The sequence below is a fragment of the Aegilops tauschii genome, chromosome 7, assembly GCF_002575655.3.
Source record: "Aegilops tauschii subsp. strangulata cultivar AL8/78 chromosome 7, Aet v6.0, whole genome shotgun sequence".
Lineage (NCBI taxonomy): Eukaryota > Viridiplantae > Streptophyta > Magnoliopsida > Poales > Poaceae > Aegilops > Aegilops tauschii.
In genome coordinates this window covers 327,116,870-327,138,349 of record NC_053041.3, presented here as the reverse complement: position 1 = coordinate 327,138,349, position 21,480 = coordinate 327,116,870, and the positions used below count along the sequence as shown (strand labels likewise).

Sequence of the window (21,480 nt, the reverse complement as noted above, 5' to 3'; positions counted from 1 at the left end):
GGCGACAACACTTATAGCTTGGGACCTATTGTGGCACGTCGCCTCCACATTAATAGATCCAAGGGTAAAATACATGGTGGCATTTATGCTACTCGCCTATCGAGTCACTTTAATGTCCAGATACGCTAGCATGATTATCCCATGCCCAAGGTTTACCTAGATCACGCGGCTATGGCACACCACCACTTCATTCATAGCGAGAACACCACTATGGATATTCCTTATAACTTGGTCTTTAGTGAGATTACCCGTGATGTTATTCCTTTGCTTGCACCTGCTTTGTTTTATCCTATTGCCAGGGGCGGATACAGGATTATGCCCGAGGACATCGTCGCCTCCCGGAACAACCTAGCTGCGGCACAGGCGGAGCCTCAGCAGTGGGATCCTCAGGTGCCTGCTCCCCAGCACTTCAACGTGGGACCTGATGGCTTCTTCAAGTGGTGATTACCAAGTTAGGCCAAAAGCTAAGCTTGGGGGAGTACGTATTTCCACCGACATTACATTCATGTTCACACATTTCATTCCAATTGTCGGTGTCCACACTCTTTCATTGTATTATCCATGCTAAATTTATTTTCTCGCTTTCTTCTGTGTGTTTGAAAAACTTTAAGAAAAACCAAAAATATATTTCCTGCTTCTTTTCGGTTTTTCTTCCTAGTTTAATTTGTTGTAGTACTAAGAAAACCCCAAAAAAATTCCTTGTTCTTCTTTTACTTGTTGGGAGATTTCCCGTGTAAATAGTTTTTCTTATTTTTGCTTTCCCTTTTATTTGATTGTTCAGGAAAAAACCAAAAACTCCTAAAATATTTTAGTGTGTTTCTCTGAATTTCTTTTCTTTTTATGGAGTCGTACCGAGGAGAAGACCATGATGAAAATGTTGAGTGGCTTTCATATGCATTATTGTTGATCTAACAAGGAGCCCATATTACTTTGTCTTCTCCTATTGAATAAAATGTTTTCGGATTCCAGCTTAGTTCACGGCACACTTGCACTATTATTATTTTCAAATAGTTCAATCGTGCAAGTGAAAGGCAATAATGACAATATTTGATGAACTGGTCGTGGTAGAGAGGAACGGGTATCAACTCGACTTGTTCTGTTTTTGTAAATATGTTTAACCTAGTATCCATGATTCAGCCTATTATGATCAAACATGTTTGCAATGACAATTAGAGATTATAGTTTCTCATGCCATGCTTAAGTAGCTAGGAGTGGATAATGATTTATCTTGGACGTAAACATTGCGTTAAAATGATTGTGATGTAGTATGATGATATGGTATCCTCATCTGAATGTTCGAGTGGCTTGACTTGGCACATGTTCACGCATGTAGTTGAATGAAAACCAACATAGCCTCTATGATATTTATGTTCATGGTGTTCATATCCTACTCATGCTAGTATCCAATGTTACTTATGCATAATGCATGTTCATGACCGTTTTCGCTCTCTAGATGGCCGCTTCTCAACCTATTTGCTAGCCTTCACCTGTACTAAGCGGGAATTCTGCTTGTGCATCAAAAACATGAAACCCAAGTTATTCCAGATGAGTCCACCATACCTACCTATATGCGGTATTACCCTGCCGTCCTAAGTAAATTTGCATGTGCCACCTCTAAAAACTTCAAATAAATATCATTTTGTGTGTGCCTGGATTGTTCATAGAGCGACAGGAGGTGGTCAGTATCTTCCATTCTAAGCGGGTTATTCTCACGATGAGTGTTTATTCACTCGTCCTTGCACGAGAGGGGCGGTAATAGGGATTCCCAGTCCCGAATTCAAATTGCAAATAATTAAACAAAACTTCCCCAGGACTATTGTTGGTATGGACGGTACCCGTTGTTTCAGACAAGCCGTGGAGTGTGATTGTTGGTGGAGGGGGAGTAAACCTTTACTTTTGCCGCTTGGGAACCGCCACTAATGTGTTTAGCATGGAAGATACCGGTAACTAATGGTCGCGAAGTAAACAAGAAGGGTGCATTTCTCAAAATTTCATCTACCTCTGTTTTAAAAACTTGAGCTCTGGCACCACTGCAAATCACTGCTTCCCTCTGCGAAGGGACTATCTATTTACTTTTATGTTGTGTCATCACCTTCTCAAATAAGCGCCAGAACCTGAGAGCACTATTATCATCCTCATGCATCGTGTGTAGCTAATGTTGGGTGCATCATGACTGGATATTTTCTACCATGAATTACAATGTTTAGTCGCTGCTTGAACTTTGGAGGTGCTCTGCATTTATGTTTTGTGGTATCAGAAAGGGCTAGTGAGATACCACTATTGTCATATTATATCATGGTTGTTTTGATAACGTGTTTTTGTTTGAGATATCTTATTATTGCTCGCTAGCTGATTATGTCATTGATATGAGTTAATATAATTTTTAAGAGTTATTGTCGACATGGTTAGTTATAATCTTGGCTTAAAACCTGGGCACTACTTAAGCTTATTATGTAAAAAAGAGCAAAAGAGTTCGTAAAGATTTTTCTTTTTCACTTTCAGTTTATCAACTGAATTGCTTGAGGACAAGCAAATGTTTAAGCTTGGGGGAGTTGATACGTCTCCGTCGTATCTACTTTTCCTAACGCTTTCCTCTTGTTTTGGATTCTAATTTGCATGATTTGAATAAAACTAACCTGGACTGACGCTGTCTTCAGCAGAACTACCATGGTGTTGTTTTTGTGCAGAAATAAAAGTTCTCGGATTGGAACGAAACTTTGCGAGAAACTTTTATACAAATCTATACCTATACTAATTATGGACTCCCAAGAAATTACCGTGTTAATCAGAAATTAAGAACCGTTCATCTGGTGGGACCGAGTTATTACGGTGGTAATCAGAAATTAAGAACCGTTCATCTGGTGGGACCGAGTTATTACGGTATAGATCTAACCATGTCCTCGCATTATTAAAGCAACCTATATTTCTTTGACAGAAAAAAAGAATCTCTATCTAACCATGTCCTCGCATTATTAAAGCAACCTATATTTCTTTGACAGAAAAAATAAGAATCTCTATCTCATTACGTGTAGATCAAACCATGTACTCCCCTATTTAAAGCATCCTCTATCTCTTTCACAGAAAAAAAACAGAAAAAAACAATCTGTATGTACTTTATACTCCACGGTCTCTTCCTTCTGCACGCCATCTTCCTCTCCCCTTCACGGACTCTTCCTATTCTACATAATCGGTCTGTCTCCCATGGTCAACAAATCCATCCATGGCCTCTTCCTCTTCTCTGTTCTATCTCCTCTAGTGGACAAAATTTGGTTCTCAACCAGAGAGGAACCCCTCTCTCTCTACCAAACGTGAAGGAGCATGTGTGAAGGTTTTGGAGCAGCCCAAGGCTGCAGCCGACAGCCAGAACAGCCAGATGGGACTCCGACGATTTCTCCATTAGCCCGATCAGATTTGGCGATTAGGATGAGGTAGAGAGGACAACGATACAGTTGTTGAGCATATTGCCGCTCTTCCTCACCGTCCATGGATCCACCTCGATGCGTCTATCCATTGGTAGGTCCTTGATTTCAGTCTTCCGTCCATGCCAGAATCGATCTGAAAGAAAGTGTGCATGATCCAATCCATTCTCTACTGCTGCATGTGATCGTTTTCTTCTCCGGCATCAGAAATCTTGAAACTAATCAGCTTTCAAGTTCTTGCGACACAGTAATCGAACATCTATTTTAGGACAGCTCATCGATTGCCTAAAGATGGTTGATGGCTTGATACTACCGAGGAGACTGTTGGAAGTAGATTAGATGGTCATCACCGTCGACGAGGCTGCCGAGCAAAAGAACAGTGTACCAAAGACTGTTGGAAGCAGATTAGATGGTCGTCGCTGTGGACGAGGCTGCCGAGCAAAAGAACTATGTACCAAAGACTCTTGAAAACAGATTAGATGATCGCCGCGGTCCACGAGGCTGTCAAGCAAAAGATCTATGGAGGATTGGTTGTTGTGCTGTTTACCTGCTTAACAAAATTCGACTTTGTCGACGGTAACCTTAGCAGCAGGCTATTGAAAGTTTTTTAACCGCAAACCCTAGCTTGGCCGCCCACTGAAAGACCGAGCGCCCTCTGTCTCGCCATCTTGGGCCTCTCACCGAGAGGGCAGCGGGAACAATGGAACCGTGCGGTTGTCGGTGCCCATGTGCGGTGGAGCGGCTGCAGTCCTGCAACCCGCCCTTCCTCAAGTGGCACACATGGTTGGCGGCGTGACACCAACGGCAAACAACGTCTGGTAGAGGAGCTTCAGCAGGAGGTGGTGCGCCAGAGCCAACAGTGGCATTCTTTTTCGTTGCCGGCATACTGAAAAGTAGTGTGGACTGAAGCTATGAGATGCTCATGCATGTGCCCAGCAACTAAGATCAGTTAGACTCCTAGGAGGATGAAATCCATGTAAAGGTACTCCCTCCAGTACAACTAACCTATGCAAATTTTCCCTTCTGCCCAGCTCAAATCTTGACCCATCCATGTTTCAGGTAATGTGTACAGAGAACGAGGCTGCAGAGCCAAATAACTATGTCAGGCAGGTGGCCCAGCTATTCACCTTCTTAAAACTGTTTTGTTTTTGGGTGACGGTCGCCTCTGTGTCCACTCAACAGGGAATTTCAGTGCATATGCAAGTAAACTGTTTCATATCTATCCTGAATTTCCTGCACTACATAATTTTATCCATATAATATTTCTGTAATAGTACCCTGTCCTAAATGTTAGTGCTGTTTCTGCAATTTTGTAAGCCAGATTTGTTGCAAGTGCAGTGCATATGCAAGTAATCTGGGCTGGACTAATCTTGAAGTTTTCCATCAATTTTTATACAACAAAATATTTGTCCTTATCACATTTATAGTACGCACTGGGCAATCATGATTCATGGCCAGTAGATATATATGTTGGCTGATGAAAATTACTTTAGGGTATCCATTCTGCTATATTTTACATACTGACAATTTTTTAACATATGATCTGGTAGAGAAAACATAGAGAGAAATTTTCTGCATTCAACATGATTCAGTTTCCAGCCCGTGTAGATTAATCATTTAATGAGCTAACTAGAATTTTAAGGCATTTAGTGCATTTTCAGTTATGGTCGTGGACTGTGCACACACTTCAGTGAATGAAAAACATCAAGCATTACTTCTTACATGCGTGAAGCATTTTACCATAACTAGCTGAATCAACGGACACTGTATGGCAAGGCGAACAAGCACACTAAATAAGACGACCCATCATAATTCCAAGCTATTTTTACAGAGGCATTTCACCGGACTATGTTGTGATTAGCTTTTTTCGTAAGCTTCAGAAGGTTATCTTGGATTGAGACGACACTTTGCAATTTTACACTTTTTTGTATTAGTTCTGAAGACCAAATTTACAAAATTGAACTGGTGGTGAGTTCAATCTGGTCTGAAGCTTCTGTCTACTATCTTTTTTGCAGGTCGAACATAAAAGGATGCACATTGGTTTTTTAGATTGAATATAAGGTTTCATGAAGAAACCTTGAGGTATCAATCCAGTCTCACTTTTTTATTCATTGTTTATTGTTTGCTCTGCACTCCCAAATAACCATGGTGTATATCATTATTATTTTTGTTGGAAGGCAGACTATGAAAGGTGTTTCTTGCTAATTATAATTCTGTTCACCATAAATATCTGAAGTTTTTGGTTCAGTTTTTGAACTACTGAAAGTTGATGCTAAGACCCAATAAGATCTTCCTGGAGCTGCCCTCTCGGAGCAAATCTGCTATATCATGCATCTTCGTAAATGATAAATTTATGATAGGCCCAATATATACGAAAGCATCTGGATCTTATGAAATATCAGGTGTTAAAGAGCATTTATCACTGTACTCTACCTGATACATTAATCTTTTTGTTTTGGTTTCTATTTATGGTGAAAGAATGGTTTCTTCGCCATTTGGTTGATGTTTAATTAAACGATATTGGAATCCTATTTAATATTGTGCTGGTTACTACAGTTTTTCTTCCCAGGAAAGAACACCAAGTCACCTATTGAATATTTGTTAGCTCAGCTGATATTCCATATTAGTTTTGCATATTGTGCTGCTTCCCATCGACGTTTCCTCCTAGGAAACAACACGATCAATATTTCACCCTGTTTATAACAACCTGATTGTTTCCGACAATAGAAATTGAGGCTCTCTTACATGTTTAATTTTGCACCCTGCTGTTGCATATATAATTTCGTTCTGATATATGAATAAACTGAAAGAGATACAAACACTTTTCCTAATCTACGGAAGACATTATTTCTACTTAAAATCCATCTCACGGGTCTATCTTCTCTCTACAGGTAAATATATGTGTTTTTATACGTATTCTTTGTACGCTTTCGTAGTACTTCAGTAATCTATATATGTCATGTCCTGCTTGGCCATGTCAATAGGTAACACTATCACCTTGGCTAGGTAGCTTCCTTATTATGAGGTTAGTCGAGTGAGGCTCCTCTTTACATGATTTGACCATGCCTAGGCCATAAGATAGTTTTGAAATCTGAAGATACATTATGCTCGGATGATATTAGCACCTCGGTGTCTAATCTACCCGATATTACTTACATGATAGTTACCTACGGTCCAAGATTTTCTAAAGGCAACTAAATCAACTTAATCTGAATTCGGACACTATTTTGTAATCAAGAATTGTGCTTATGAGATATATTACTTCAAAACTACACTGTTGAATATAAGAACTACTAAATATGTTCAGGATATGTCTCCCTAAATTACGTACATTACTTTTTAGTGAACTTGCATTATTTGATACATTTATCTCATAAATACAAGTCAAATACACACTTCTGAAAGATCACAATCTAAAAGCATGATGGATTTGTATCTTTCAGATTATAGACCATCTCCTTTTTCTCTGTTACATTGTTGCTCTCTACTCTTTATCAACACTGATATAATAAAATGTATCCATACATTCTCTCACTACAACACAGAAGGTCTGTAGAGACATCCATTAATCAATTATATGGGGAAGACCTTTCCACATATATACCTCATGAGCTCTTATCAGTGTATGTATTTTGGTGGCATCTATGTATGATTGATGTAATATGATTAATGCACAGTTTATTTTCCATTCTAGATACTTTATTTCATTGGATTTATATTGTAGGCAAAAGGATCATGGAATAGCACGTGAGGTGTACTGTTTTTAGGACCTGTCTATTTTGATGCATTGTATTTGCATACATATACCAAGTTTCCTTAAATATATATTACAGGAGAATGGATGATCGAGTAGCACTCAAGATGGCAAGGTGGTTGAGATTTACGAAATGTTGAAGCTTGAGGACTCATGGGTTAGTTGTACGCTGATACATGTAGATTTACGATTATTGCCATATAATCCATTGTATCTACCTATGTCTCATTAACTTCAACATGTTTACCTCGAATAATTATAGTTTAGTAAAGGTTCTCTCTATAAGTGATGCGATTTTTGTTATTGGTTTACACTCCCTTAAAAACATTAATATTCCTTACTTTATACATTCATACATTCATATGAAGAATTAACATGCAAAAACTGCAAACGAGTGGAACCAATATTGATGCTACTCTTCTTACGGGTCAAGCCAATCATGGTTTTATCAATAGATGTTGCTCAATCGTTTTCTCTCTCTAATTTTTTTTGAATCATGCATGAGGACTGCACTTATCATATTAATGATATAGGGGTGAAAAAATCACACAGGTCCAAGAGTACTACAGTGCAACAAACGACCCAAAATTCATACCAGCAGCACAAGAAATATGCAAACAGGGTGCACACATACACCGCTTCAACTAGCGTAAATAGAAACAACCTGGACTAGCTGCAGCCTAGAGGCGTCAGTTTTCATTTGGTTGACGATCGTCTACAGTGGTGTATGTGAGTACTAAAACCCTTCCGTTCCTCTCCCGGCATATGCACCAAACGATCAGTGGCACAAGGTAGTTGAGATTAAGCCTCCTGCCACAAGACTTGGGGGACGACCTCATTAAGATTATATCCAACTGAAGCACCGAGCTCCAAATGATGGTGACGCCACAACAGCCCAAGAAAAGATATTGCACCGTTTCCTACGAAAGGTTGCAGAAATAATATGAAGCAACATGGGAGCAGGGATGATATTTTTGGGAACAAAATGTTAATGTGGCTAACACAAAAACAGTAGCCACTGTATCTATGAATTCTCTATTGTCAAAATGGGTTATATAATTTTGTGTGCAGAGGTGTGAGATTTGTTTTCGATGAAAAAAGGTAAATTTCGAAATATGTATAGTACATCATGTTTTCGTGGGCTGGGCGCCTGGCCATAGAACTTTGGCCAATTGTCTCCCTTCTCTTAATGATGAAGCTCACTTTGTAACATTCAACCAGAAACTAATTTAAGAAAACTGTGAAAAAGGAACTGATTGAAGGAATGTATTTCCTTTTTGTCCTACCGTTAAGCAAGAATCATGTGGTTCAAAATAAGAACATGCAAGTTTCTCCTATATTATTCCTACATATTTTCACTTCCACTATATAATACTTGCTTTGTGACTGTTTGTGTAAATGTGTAAATAAAAAAATACTAGCCCGTGCAGATGCACGGGTTGACGACTAGTAAAGATAATTTCTAGAGCCAAGAACCACCGGATGGGGGCACCTGGGTGGGCACAACCCACCAGGGCGCGCCTAGGTGGGTTGTCCCCACCTGGTGGCCCCGCAGACTCCAACCCTGATACTATAAAATCACATATTTGGAGAAAAAAATGAGGGAGAAAGAATTATCACGTTTCACGAGACTGAGCCGCCGCCACCTCCCGTTCTTCATCGGGAGGCCAGATCTGGAGTCCGTTTGGGGCTCCGGAGAGGGGGATCTTCGATCTTCGTCATCATCAACCCTTCTCCATCATGATGCTCCCCACCGGGAGTGAGTAATTCCTTCGTAGGCTCGCTGGTCGGTGAGGAGTTGGATGAGATTCATCACACTGGTACGCGTCGGTCCTAAACAAATGGTTTTTAACCCCTTTCCGCACGTCATTTGGAACCATCGCCAAGTGAGTGTGGGCGATAGGGGGGTCCTTCCCACACGACCTAGAAACCGTCGGGGATATGCCCTTCTGGCACACACGCTCGGCAAAATGAGGTCGTGTGCGACCGGCGAGCGCTCAAATACGGAAATACGTACAATAGAGCTAAAAAATACAATTATATGGCGAAATTGTTTCTGGTCTCAAGTACATCCCACACAGTCATTCCCCGCTAAACATTTCCGTTCGTATGTACATCCCACACAGTCGCTCCAAGGAAAACGTTTCCGTTCACAGGTACATCACACACAATTTTTCCCGTTAAATCGTTTGCGTAATTGAATGTATCACACACGGCCCGTAGAAGAAACCGTGTGACAAAGGTTGTCCATCACACACAGTTTTTATGTGGTAAACATTACGCAAGGTGGCCTAACACAAACAGTTTTCAAGAGAAAGCCGTGTGTGATTGTTCATTGATCCAACACGGTTTATTCCTAGAAACTGTGTGCGTTGCCTGAGGTCATCGCCCACGGTATTTTTTCAACAACCGTTTGCAATAGCAAAACCCAATTAGCAGGCTAATTCGCCATTAGCAGTCTAATTATCCGATTATTCATAATCCATTTATTAATCTAATTGACACTTCATATTAAGCACACAATATATTTCATTTCCATATTAAGGAAGCAGAATTTCATAATTGAAATACATCAGAGTACAACATGATATAGCTTCAGCACTCAGCTACCCCATTACACAACTGCACCAGGAGCAAGTTCCACATGCAACATGTAGAACCTTTCGAAATTAGCATCATAGACGGTATATAGATAGATGCATCTCATCTGGAAAACTGCTGAAGCAAAAGGCGAATATTGAGCCTTCATTCATGTTGAAGGTCTTTGCAACTTTAGGCCAGTGCCTGTGGATGATTGACCGTCCATCCTTCGTCCTCTTCAGGAACACTTCAATATTGAACCATGGGTGTTGTATGTAAACCTTCCTCGCCTCCTGACCATAGAGGTGGTTTGAGAGGTAATCATCAGTGAACTGCTTTGGAAAGGCCTGAAAACAAGGATGTGCATAATATCTTCTCTATATTGGAAATGGGGCAAAGGAATAAAAAAGGCAAGGTATAACAGTTAGTACCATCTTGTAGTGAACTGATGTCTTCTTCATTGTGCAGACAAAGATCTTGTTGTTTTTTGTCGTGAATTTCTTTATCCTAACAATCTTTCTGAGTTTCTTGATTTGATTGATATTCATGGACAACTCATTTCCTCATATGCAAAAAGGGTCAAACAGTGGGTCAAAACCTCTGACAGCAGGACCTACATGTGCGAGAGCAAATTGTTAAAAACCAAAATATTAGAATGGTTCCTGCAATTGCACAGTAATGTGCTATTAGAGAACGGACCATGCACGTGCTAACCTCGATTGTAAACCTCAGTGCTTCCCATTGTTTCCCTGCAACACATATAAGGTAGTTAGTCATCAGGTTAAGTAAGGGTTCGCATGCTATCAGTAAAATATGTTGATGAAAAATAAGCACATTACAGATTCATCAGATTAATTCAAGCCACACTGAAAACCCATTTACCCAAACCAAGCATGATTAAGAACTAGGAAATATAGCACTTGTATATGTTTCTCATGTATTAAGTGCAGCCAAATTCAATTTATTCCTCACATGCACAACAATACAAAATTCTACCCACAACAATTGGACATCGCATTGCAGAATTGAACCAAGCAGTTAACTAAACACCACAACAAATGAACCAAACATTAACTGAGCACCACATTGCACAATATAACATACTCCTAATAGAAGATCAGATAGTTAACCAAACAGTTAACTACAGCCAATTGTAGCAATTGTATTTGTTTCACATGTATTTACTACAGCCAAATTCAATTTATTCCTCACGTGGTTTACAATAACAGAATGCACCCACAACTATTGAACATCGCATTGCAGAATTGAACCAAACAGTTAACTAAACACCACAACGCAAATGAACCAAACGTTAACTGAGCACCACATTGCACAATGTATAACCAAACCAAGCATGCTTGACAACTTGGAAATATAGCAATTGTATTCGTTTCTCATGTATTTTGTAAAGATAAATTCGATTTATTTCTTACATGGAAGACAATACAAAATTGCAGCCTGAAGAATTGAACATCACATTTGCAGAATTGAACCAAACAGTTAACTGAAGATGACAACTAATTAACAAAATAGTTAATAAGTGAGCACCACACTGCACGACATATAGAACATATACACTAGAGAACAGATTGCATGGTAAAATTAGATAGCACAATTCACTAGAATTTGTGAAGGAAACGCAGGAGCAGCACATGCAACGGGTAAACCGAGCATACTTAACCGGCGTAACTAGCAAATGGCAAGGTGCTCCTCCAAGATCTGGGGGTCGGCACGAATGGCAGCCATCGCGACCTCATCCGCGCGTGCGGCCGCGATTTGCTTCTCTGCTGCCAAATGCTCCTTGAGATCCTGGCTATACTGCGTGCACCATGGCATAGGCCGGCGCTTATTTGCTGGAGGGGTCGGTGATTTGGGTGGAAGGTGTCGCGCTCGCGCCGGCGGTCGGGGCATGTGGGATCTGGAAGGAGGATGAGGATGGGGGTCGGGTGTGGATTACCTGCCTAGATAGACGAGGCCGAGCAGCGTGAAGGAGGGTCGCCGGCAAGGAGGCGGTGCTGCAAGCAAGGAGTGAAGGTTTTAACTTGGAAAGGAAGGTAGAAACCGGGGAAATGTGGCTTTTGGTAAGGGGGAGGGGGCGGGGAGGTAGATATTTCCGCGGAAGCCGAAATTTTTGAATTGCTTCGGCGAAAAAACTGGCGCGCAAAGTGTCATCAGACACGGTCCCTTATTCAGCACTGTGTACGATATGTGAACATCACAAACGATTCAGATAGCTTAACCCGTGTGTGATGAGTTTGAACATCAAATATTTTGGTTCGAATTTCCCTGGTTATAGTGGTCATCCACGTCATTGCATAATTTGCGTACACAAAGGAGACTACAACACACCCACACTTCTTAATCGAGCAAGTTCCGCAATTAAACAGAGCTAGCCGACCTAAACATTACTCTAACAAATTAAAGACCGACACTCTTAATTAAACAAAACAAAGAGTACTACTATGGCTGGTGCTCATTGATCTGCGCTGCCGCCTCCATGTCCAGCTTGCGCCCGACGGTCTCCTAGGGAAGGGGCTCCATGGCATCCATCGCACCATACTTGGCAAGAATCTCGCCATCCGTGTCCGCCATATCTTTGGAAAAGGCCACCACAAGCCGGGCGTGGGCGGACGCGATCTGGGCTTGGACAGGCTCCGTCGTCGCAAGGTATGTGGCGGAGGAACGGGCGGCTGCTCGAACGCTCTCGGCGATTGCCAGCTCTTCGACCGTGGGTTGCCGACCGTTGTCGGAGAAGCTTCGTTCAATTTGTGCGGTGACCGCCAGGAGCTGGGCGTGGGCGGCCTCGACATGGTTGTGGGCGACCTCCATCAGGGCTAAGCCCACAGCTGCGGAACGGACAGCTGTTGTGCCGCTCTCGCCAGTTGCTATCCCCGAGGCAGATGCTGCTGCCGCCACCTGAGAAGCAACAACGGCCGTTTGGGCTGCCTTTGCCGCCCGGTCGCAGATTGCGGCCGCGCTCATGCACCTTGTTAGCACGCGCATGGCGGCTGCGGCCACGCTCTCGCCGGAATGGGCCACCGAAGTTGCCCTCACGACGCGGGTCCACGTGCCCAACTTTCACCGGCGACGATTGAACAGTGAAATGATATTTGGGCAGCGAGCTAGTGTGTTTGAGACGCCGACTGTGGACTGTAGCCGACGATTGAATAGTGAAATGATATTTGGGCAGCGAGCTAGTGTGCTTGAGACGGCATATAAATTGGTTGAAAAATCAAATCCGTGTCCTTGGGTGATTTTTTGTGATTTTTCGGTGTTCACTTGGACATTTTTATGCATTATTTGAGTTTTCAATGCATTTATGTGCAAAATTGAAATTTGAACTACATGCACATGCTCCAGTGCATATAAATTGGTTGAAAAATAAAATCTGTGTCCTTGGGTGCATGCTTAGGTCCCATGCAAGAAATGGGAATGAATTTAAAACACCAGAGCACCGTTGATTGTCGACAAAACATTGAGATGCCTGGTTTTTAAATTCTAGTAAATCCAAAACTCGTTTGAAATTCATGAAACTTGGCATGCTATCATGGAGCGGCATCAACATGCCGTGGTACAAATTTTGTCCCATTTGTGGCAGGTTTGGGTATATGCTTCTCACAAACCGGAGCTTCTCACAACAAGCATGATGGTTTTCGGTAGAGAACGTCCCACCTTTGGGGACGAAACGATATACATTGCGTCTTATTGCTTTCAAATTTTTTCTCGTGTCAACATAGAACAACAGGAGTGTTGTGTGAATTTTTGTGAATTTTTGGGGTTCGTTTGGACACTTTTATGCATTAACTGAGTTTTCAATGCATTTATGTGCATAATTCAAACTTGAACTACATGCACATGCTCCAGTGCATATAAATTGGTTGAAAAATCAAATATGTGTCCTTGGGTGCATGCTTAGGTCCCATGCAAGAAATGGGAATGAATTTCAAACACCAGGGCACCGTTGATTGCCGGCAAAACATTGAGATGCCTGGTTTTTAAATTCTAGTAAATCCGAAATTCGTCTGAAATTCATGAAACTTGGCATGCTATCATGGAGCGACATCAACATGCCGTGGTACAAATTTTGTCCCATTTGGGGCAGGTTTGGGTATATGCTTCTCACAAACCGGAGCTTCTCACAACGAGCATGATGGTTCTCGGTAGGGAACATCCCACCTTTGGGGACGAAACGATATCCATTGCCTCTTATTGCATTCAATTCTTTTCTCGTGTCATCATAGAACAACACGAGTGTTGTGTGAATTTTTGTGATTTTTCGGGGTTCGTTTGGACATTTTTATGCATTAACTGAGTTTTCAATGTATTTATGTGCATAATTCAAATTTGAACTACATGCACATGCTCCACTGCATATAAATCTGTTGGAAAATCAAATCTGTGTCCTTGGGTGCATGCTTAGGTCCCATGCAAGAAATGGGAATGAATTTCAAACACCGGGGCACCGTTGATTGCCGTGAAAACATTGAGATGCCTGGTTTTTAAATTCTAGTAAATCCAAAACTCGTCTGAAATTCATGAAACTTGGCATGCTATCATGGAGCGGCATCAACATGCCGTGGTACAAATTTTGTCCCATTTGGGGCAGGTTTGGGTATATGCTTCTCACAAACCGGAGCTTCTCACAACAAGCATGATGGTTTTTGGTAGGGAACGTCCCACCTTTGGGGACGAAACGATATCCATTGCCTCTTATTGCTTTCAAATTTTTTTCTCATGTCAACATAGAACAACAGGAGTGTTGTGTGATTTTTTGTGATTTTTCGGGGTTCGTCTGGACATTTTGATGCATTAACTGAGTTTTCAATGCATTTATGTGCATAATTCAAATTTGAACTACATGCACATGCTCCAGTGCATATAAATTGGTTGAAAAATCAAATCAGTGTCCTTGGGTGCATGCTTAGGTCCCATGCAAGAAATGGGAATGAATTTCAAACACCAGGGCACCGTTGATTGCTGGCAAAACATTGAGATGCCTGGTTTTTAAATTCTAGTAAATCCAAAAGTTGTCTGAAATTCATGAAACTTGGCATGCTATCATGGAGCGGCATCAACATGCCGTGGCACAAATTTTGTCCCATTTGGGGCAGGTTTGGGTATATGCTTCTCACAAATCGGAGCTTCTCACAACAAGCATGATGGTTTTCGGTAGGGAACGTCCCACCTTTGGGGACGAAACGATATCCATTGCCTCTTATTGCTTTCAATTTTTTCTCGTGTCATCGTAGAACAACACGAGTGTTGTGTGAATTTTTGTGATTTTTCGGGGTTCGTTTGGACATTTTTATGCATTAACTGAGTTTTCAATGTATTTATGTGCATAATTCAAATTTGAACTACATGCACATGCTCCAGTGCATATAAATTGGTTGAAAAATCAAATCTGTGTCCTTGGGTGCATGCTTAGGTCCCATGCAAGAAATGGGAATGAATTTCAAACACCAGGGCACCGTTGATTGCCGGCAAAACATTGAGATGCTGGTTTTTAAATTCTAGTAAATCCAAAACTCATCTGAAATTCATGAAACTTGGCATGCTATCATGGAGCGGCATCAACATGCCGTGGTACAAATTTTGTCCCATTTGTGGCAGGTTTGGGTATATGCTTCTCACAAACCGGAGCTTCTCACAACAAGCATGATGGTTTTCGGTAGGGAACGTCCCACCTTTGGGGACGAAACGATATCCATTGCCTCTTATTGCTTTCAATTTTTTTTCTCATGTCAACATAGAACAACAGGAGTGTTGTGTGAATTTTTGTGATTTTTCAGGGTTCGTCTGGACATTTTTATGAATTAACTGAGTTTTCAATGCATTTATGTGCATAATTCAAACTTGAACTACATGCACATGCTCCAGTGCATATAAATTGGTTGAAAAATCAAATATGTGTCCTTGGGTGCATGCTTAGGTCCCATGCAAGAAATGGGAATGAATTTCAAACACCAGGGCACCGTTGATTGCCGGCAAAACATTGAGATGCCTGGTTTTTAAATTCTAGTAAATCCGAAATTCGTCTGAAATTCATGAAACTTGGCATGCTATCATGGAGCGACATCAACATGCCGTGGTACAAATTTTGTCCCATTTGGGGCAGGTTTGGGTATATGCTTCTCACAAACCGGAGCTTCTCACAACAAGCATGATGGTTCTCGGTAGGGAACGTCCCACCTTTGGGGACGAAACGATATCCATTGCCTCTTATTGCTTTCAAATTTTTTCTCATGTCAACATAGAACAACAGGAGTGTTGTGTGAATTTTTGTGATTTTTCGGGTTCGTCTGGACATTTTTATGCATTAACTGATTTTTCAATGCATGTATGTGCATAATTCAAATTTGAACTACATGCACATGCTCCAGCGCATATAAATTGGTTGAAAAATCAAATATGTGTCCTTGGGTGCATGCTTAGGTCCCATGCAAGAAATGAGAATGAATTTCAAACACCAGGACACCATGCGCGCTCCCTTTCGCCGTCGTGCCCGTACGGCCGTTCCATCGAGGGCCAGTGTATTACGCAAGCCCGACCGAGGTTTGAGCAGAGAAACGGTGCCAGTGATCCACCACGATGATGCCTAGCCACCTAAACCCCCTGCCCAACCTCTGCCTCGCCGTAATTTCTCGCCGGCGTTATCCCGTTCACGGCCACCTCCTCGGATCGCCTATAAAAGGAGGTCCCGAGCTCGAACTCGAGCACGCACCATCCCTACACCCCACAAGTACCACGCCAAGCCACTAGGAGAGCCTCGAGGGAGTCTTCTTCTCCAACTCCGGCCGCCTCGACCCGCTTCGGGATCCAGCACGATTCACTCCCTTGCCAGTAGCCTCCTAGTGCATCCACATCGCTGACCCGCGCGCCAATTTGAAGTTTGCAGCATCCACCGGAGAGCTCCACCCTCGCCCGAACCACCGTCCGCCGGAGATAGGGTCGCCGTCGACGTGGTGCTCGCCGACGGTCAAATCCACCACCCACCGACGCGGAAGAACACCCTGAACCCGTAGGTACCCTCCGATCACCCTACCTCGCCATAGATCAACGCCGGCGACCACCGCAGCCTTCGGGCGCCGGCGAGCTCTGTTCAGAGTTTAAACCTAACGGGTGGACCCCCCCGTCAGCCTCTCTTTCTTTTCCCTTTGAACCGTTTTCTGAAAGCGCCTTCGGGCAAACTGTGTTTTCTCTCTGGGCTGACGTATTTCGTATCGAAGCGTTTTCAGCCTTTTCAAACTAGCCCCTGGATCTTTTCTGTTTCATCACAGATTAGTCCTTGGACTAAAACCTTTATATCTTTTAAACAAAAGATGCTTTTTGATTGATTCTTTTTCTGTCAGTCTTATATTTTTGTCTAGTTATTTATAGTATTTTTTTGGAAATTTTTTGGAACAATTTTTATGCGCGCAACGGTATTCACGTTAGTATACGGTTTCTTTATATCGTAGATTCCGGAAGAGGTGACGGAGCCGCGAACTTCGCCGAGCTAGACTCCGACTTCTCCGAAACAGGCAAGCATGTTTGAACCTTTGATATGATGAGTGTTTTGCATGTTTGCTTGAATGGTTTGTGCATGGCATATGAGCATCGGTGAGTGTTACGTTGCATGCAAGGCAACTAACCGTGTGCTTCGAAGTTTGCTGTGATCTTTTGATGGGAGATGACCTATCATGTGGTGACATGAGAGGTAGTAAGATGGTATTGTTGTAGCATGCCAGTCTTATGTCATCCAATAACTCCGACGTTAACGTGGACCGAGCCACGTTAGCGTTCGTCCCCTCCCGTGCTGCCACATGTTTTCTGCAAAGAATACGGTTTAGTAAGTTGCAAACCTCTTTCCTTGTACACACCAAATAGAGGGGCCGGGATGAGGGTTCCATGGCCCTGGATTAAAGCCAGTCATCCGGTCAGGGGGCATGGGTGTTTCCGGTTGGGACCGAGAGGGGGGCACCCCTTAGAGCGCGCGATATAAATTTGATCCCATGCTACGCGAGGTTGTAGCCTCCCCGTCTCAAAGTTTTTCTTGAACGTTGCTTGGGGTGATTCCTGGCATCGGAATGTGGAATGGGTGTGTACTGGTTAGATGTGTTTCTCCTAAAATACCGTAAACGGAACTAGTCCCTTGTGACTACTGAAATCCGTTGGCTGTGGTTAAGAGTACAAACTCTGCAGAGTCAAAACCCTCCGAGTCATCGTGTCCATGGTCAAGGACCTTGGTCAACATATCCATATCAGTCTTAGTGTGAGTCCCTGTGTCAGTCTCCATGGAAATCCTCGGTGAACAAGCTTGAGTGGCAAACCCGGTTGAATGTTATTCCTGTGGATGGACTAACCATTTTATTATCTCGTACCTGAGTATTACCTTGAAATGATTTAACTTCACGAGCTACTGATATATCGAGTTATGAAATATAAGCCCTTTATGTGATGTCGCTCAGACGTCCGACTGTGGCACTCTTGCTATTTACTTTTGATATAAGCCCTTTATGTGATGTCGCTCAGACGTCCGACTGTGGCACTCTTGCTATTTACTTTTGATATAAGCCCTTTATGTGATGTCGCTCAGACGTCCGACTGTGGCACTCTCGTTATTTACTTTTGATATAAGCCCTTTACGTGATGTCGCTCAGACGTCCGACTGTGGCACGCACTGTCATTTATATTCCATTATAAGTCCTTTATGTGGTGTCGCCTTGACGCCCGACTGCGGCATTGTTAATTTATTTGTATCCTTTCGAGGAGTCAATTCAGACACTCGATTGGCATTCAGTATTACATTGGGATTTCGGGAGGACTACCGCCCGACTTCCTTTTTACTTCCCATGCATTGCTATTTTATTGTCTGAGTGCGCATTATTAATCTGTTCATATGCACCATGTTTGCATTTGTTATATCTTATGTCCAAACTGTCTTGCGAGTACTTTCATAGTACTCACCTGGCTTGTTGATTTGGCCAGATGTTGACGAAGGCGATCTCATGGATGATGAGTATGATAGCGAGTCTGACGCCTAGAGGAGTCCCAGTCAGTCCCGTGCGATCCTGGATTTGGTCACTTGTATTATATACGCTTCTGCCACCCAAATAAGAGTCCTCGAGCCTCACTCCGACGCTCGATGAGCTGTAAGATTCAGGAGTCATGTCACCCACTACATTGTGACATATCCACCACCACTTTTATTACGAGTCAGTAGTTATGCCACCATATCCGCCTTTATGAATAATATCGGCGTGCTTGTAATAAATTGTTGAGCAGTCTCCGCTCAACTTTGTATCATATTTAGTACTCCTGGATATTTCTGTAATCAAGAATTTGTCTACCAGTAAGAAGGATTCTTCTCTACCGGTCCGTTAAAGGGATCGGTTTCTCAATAAAGGTTTTATTGGAAAACCGGTCGTGACAGGAACACAGTAGCAGGTAGCAGCAGCGCCTGGAGGAGCAGCGAGAACTAGAGCCAGAGCAGCAACTCGTGCAGCTGCAGTAGCCCGTGTACCAGCATCAGCAGCACGAGCGAGAGCAAGAGCAGAGCAGCAGCACGAGCGAGGGGGAGAGCAGAGCAGTAGCATGAGTGAGGGGGAAAGCAGAGTAGCAGCGCGAGCGAGCGAGCGAGAGCCGGAGCAGCAGCAGTAGATCCGGCTGGTATGGACGCCGCCGAAGGGGCCTCACACTAGGGGAGAGCCGCCATGGGGATATCGCCCGCGACGCCGGCTTCGAGGTAGCCGCGCCATGGGGGTGCGGGATGGAGCACCGTTGGCGCCGGGAGGTCGAGTTAAGGAGAAGATGCGATGCAATGAGTGTACAACCTCTTTGGTGGCGCCGAGTAGGCCTCGACTTCATCCGAGGAGTCGTTGAGGATGTTGTGGTTCCGGTGGAGCAAGTTAAGGCGGCGCTATGGGGATGGAGCGGCAGCGATAGATGAGGCGATCATCGGAGCAGCTGCTTGGAGGTGGAGGAGGGGCGGCTGAACCGGCGGGACGACGAGATCGATGAAGGATCCTCATCCGGGGAGGTGGATGAGGGACATCGAGCTGTTGCGGTGGACGATGTCGTCGGGGAAGAGGCTCCGGCTGGGCAGCGGTGAGGTGGCGAACGGAGGAGGGTGGGGTTTCACAGATGGAGCAGAGAGGTTATGGCGGCATGGGATTTCGAATGGCGAAAAGGAGGCGATGGGAGGGGGAACCATGACTTAGGGACGCGCTTGTCGAAAATGTAGCGTGTGTTACAAAAGTAGCCCCACGGATTTGAACTAGCGGCCCTTTCAGCTCAGGGTAAGAAGGGGGATTTCGCGTGTCGGGATTTGGCAGCTGGAGGGAGTTTTTGCACGCGTTGTAATTTCGGGATAGCAAGGTGCGGGTTGTGAAGGCACGAGTTTTGGGAGCATGATATCTGAATTTTCGGGATATAACAAGGCGTGCGTTGAATTTTAGGGACAAGCCTAACGTGTAATATTGTACGTACCAAATCAATTCGCACTTCCCTCAATGAAAAACACGAAAAAATAAAACTATCCGCACCACACAAAGAGAGAGTCTTGTCTCGTTTCACTGTAGAAATGCTATTCAAAGCTATGAATCCAAGTTATGTCCAATTAAATTTTTTCGCTGGCTGTATAATGCATGTAACCTACTCATACTAACATTTTAGTGCATTCCAAATGTCTATACTACTACTGCAATTCGAACTAAATTTGTATTCGTTTCTCTATTTGAATAAGAATCTACAATCATGATTGTTGCCAACTTAAACCATCATTCATGTATTATCTTAACAACACACCACATGATTACTACAGAGATAGATATGAACTATGTGTACTATATGAACTCGAATTCAAAATTTTGAATACACTTGATGTTGATTCCGAATAATAGTACATTTGATGTAGTAACTAGATCTTCATAATCTAAACCATGTTCCATATGTACACTATGTTTATCACACAAAGTATAGTGCCCCGCCCCCTACATTATGACATGTATTTAGACCTGAGATGCAAAAGCCACACATTATCACAAATTCAAATAAATGTTCTATATATTATATGTAGTATAACATGTTCATAACCACACCATGCGTATCACAGTTATATATATTCACGCATGTGTCGGTTTAAAACACTATGACAAATTCTTCAAATATTCGAATTCACTTTTATAACGAACTATGATCTATATTCGTCTTTTACACCCACACAATCCTCTTATCTTTGCAGCTAGCGCTAACTTTCTCTCGTGCATGCACACGCCCGCCTCCTCTCACCCTCCCTCAGCATTCTCTAGCTCCATCGCGCAAATTCATCTTTTCACTTTAGGTCGTTCACCCACGGTGTGTAGGCCCCCCAGCTCCTTCTTTCCGGCACACATAGATCATTATGCCTCTCTAGCCAAGTGTGCCTACCATAAACACAAGCTTTCCCTCTTCTCTTCTCACCGTCCATGCCTCACTCCCGCCCCTCTTTTCATTGATCTTATACTCGAACACTCCTCCCCCTCGATATAGTATGCCTCTCGCACCACCTCCTAGCTGCATCCCTCTCTCTCTATCCTTCTCTCCGGGCGGTATTTGCTTCTAACACATACATGCATGTATACCGATCGATCCCCCCACATATACCTAGGCCGACTTTAACTATTTTCCCCACGCATTGATCGACGTACCTCACAAGTTATGTCTCTCCTTTCTTCGACAAAGGACGATTGATCTTCCTATGTAGTT

The 21,480-nt window shown here is 43.0% G+C and overlaps 1 long non-coding RNA gene across 2 annotated transcripts; it reads left to right on the top strand.

Moving 5' to 3' along the window:
• Positions 1-501: 501 nt before the first annotated feature.
• LOC120969671 (uncharacterized) lies at positions 502-8,240 on the top strand. 2 transcript variants are annotated; one of them, XR_006667151.2, is made up of 4 exons: positions 506-4,401; positions 4,479-4,622; positions 5,435-7,330; positions 7,726-8,240. It is a non-coding gene; the product is annotated as an uncharacterized lncRNA (long non-coding RNA). The 2 variants fall into 2 exon arrangements; XR_006667150.2 differs by having other exon boundaries at positions 502-4,401; positions 4,479-7,330.
• The last annotated feature ends 13,240 nt before the right edge of the window (positions 8,241-21,480 follow it).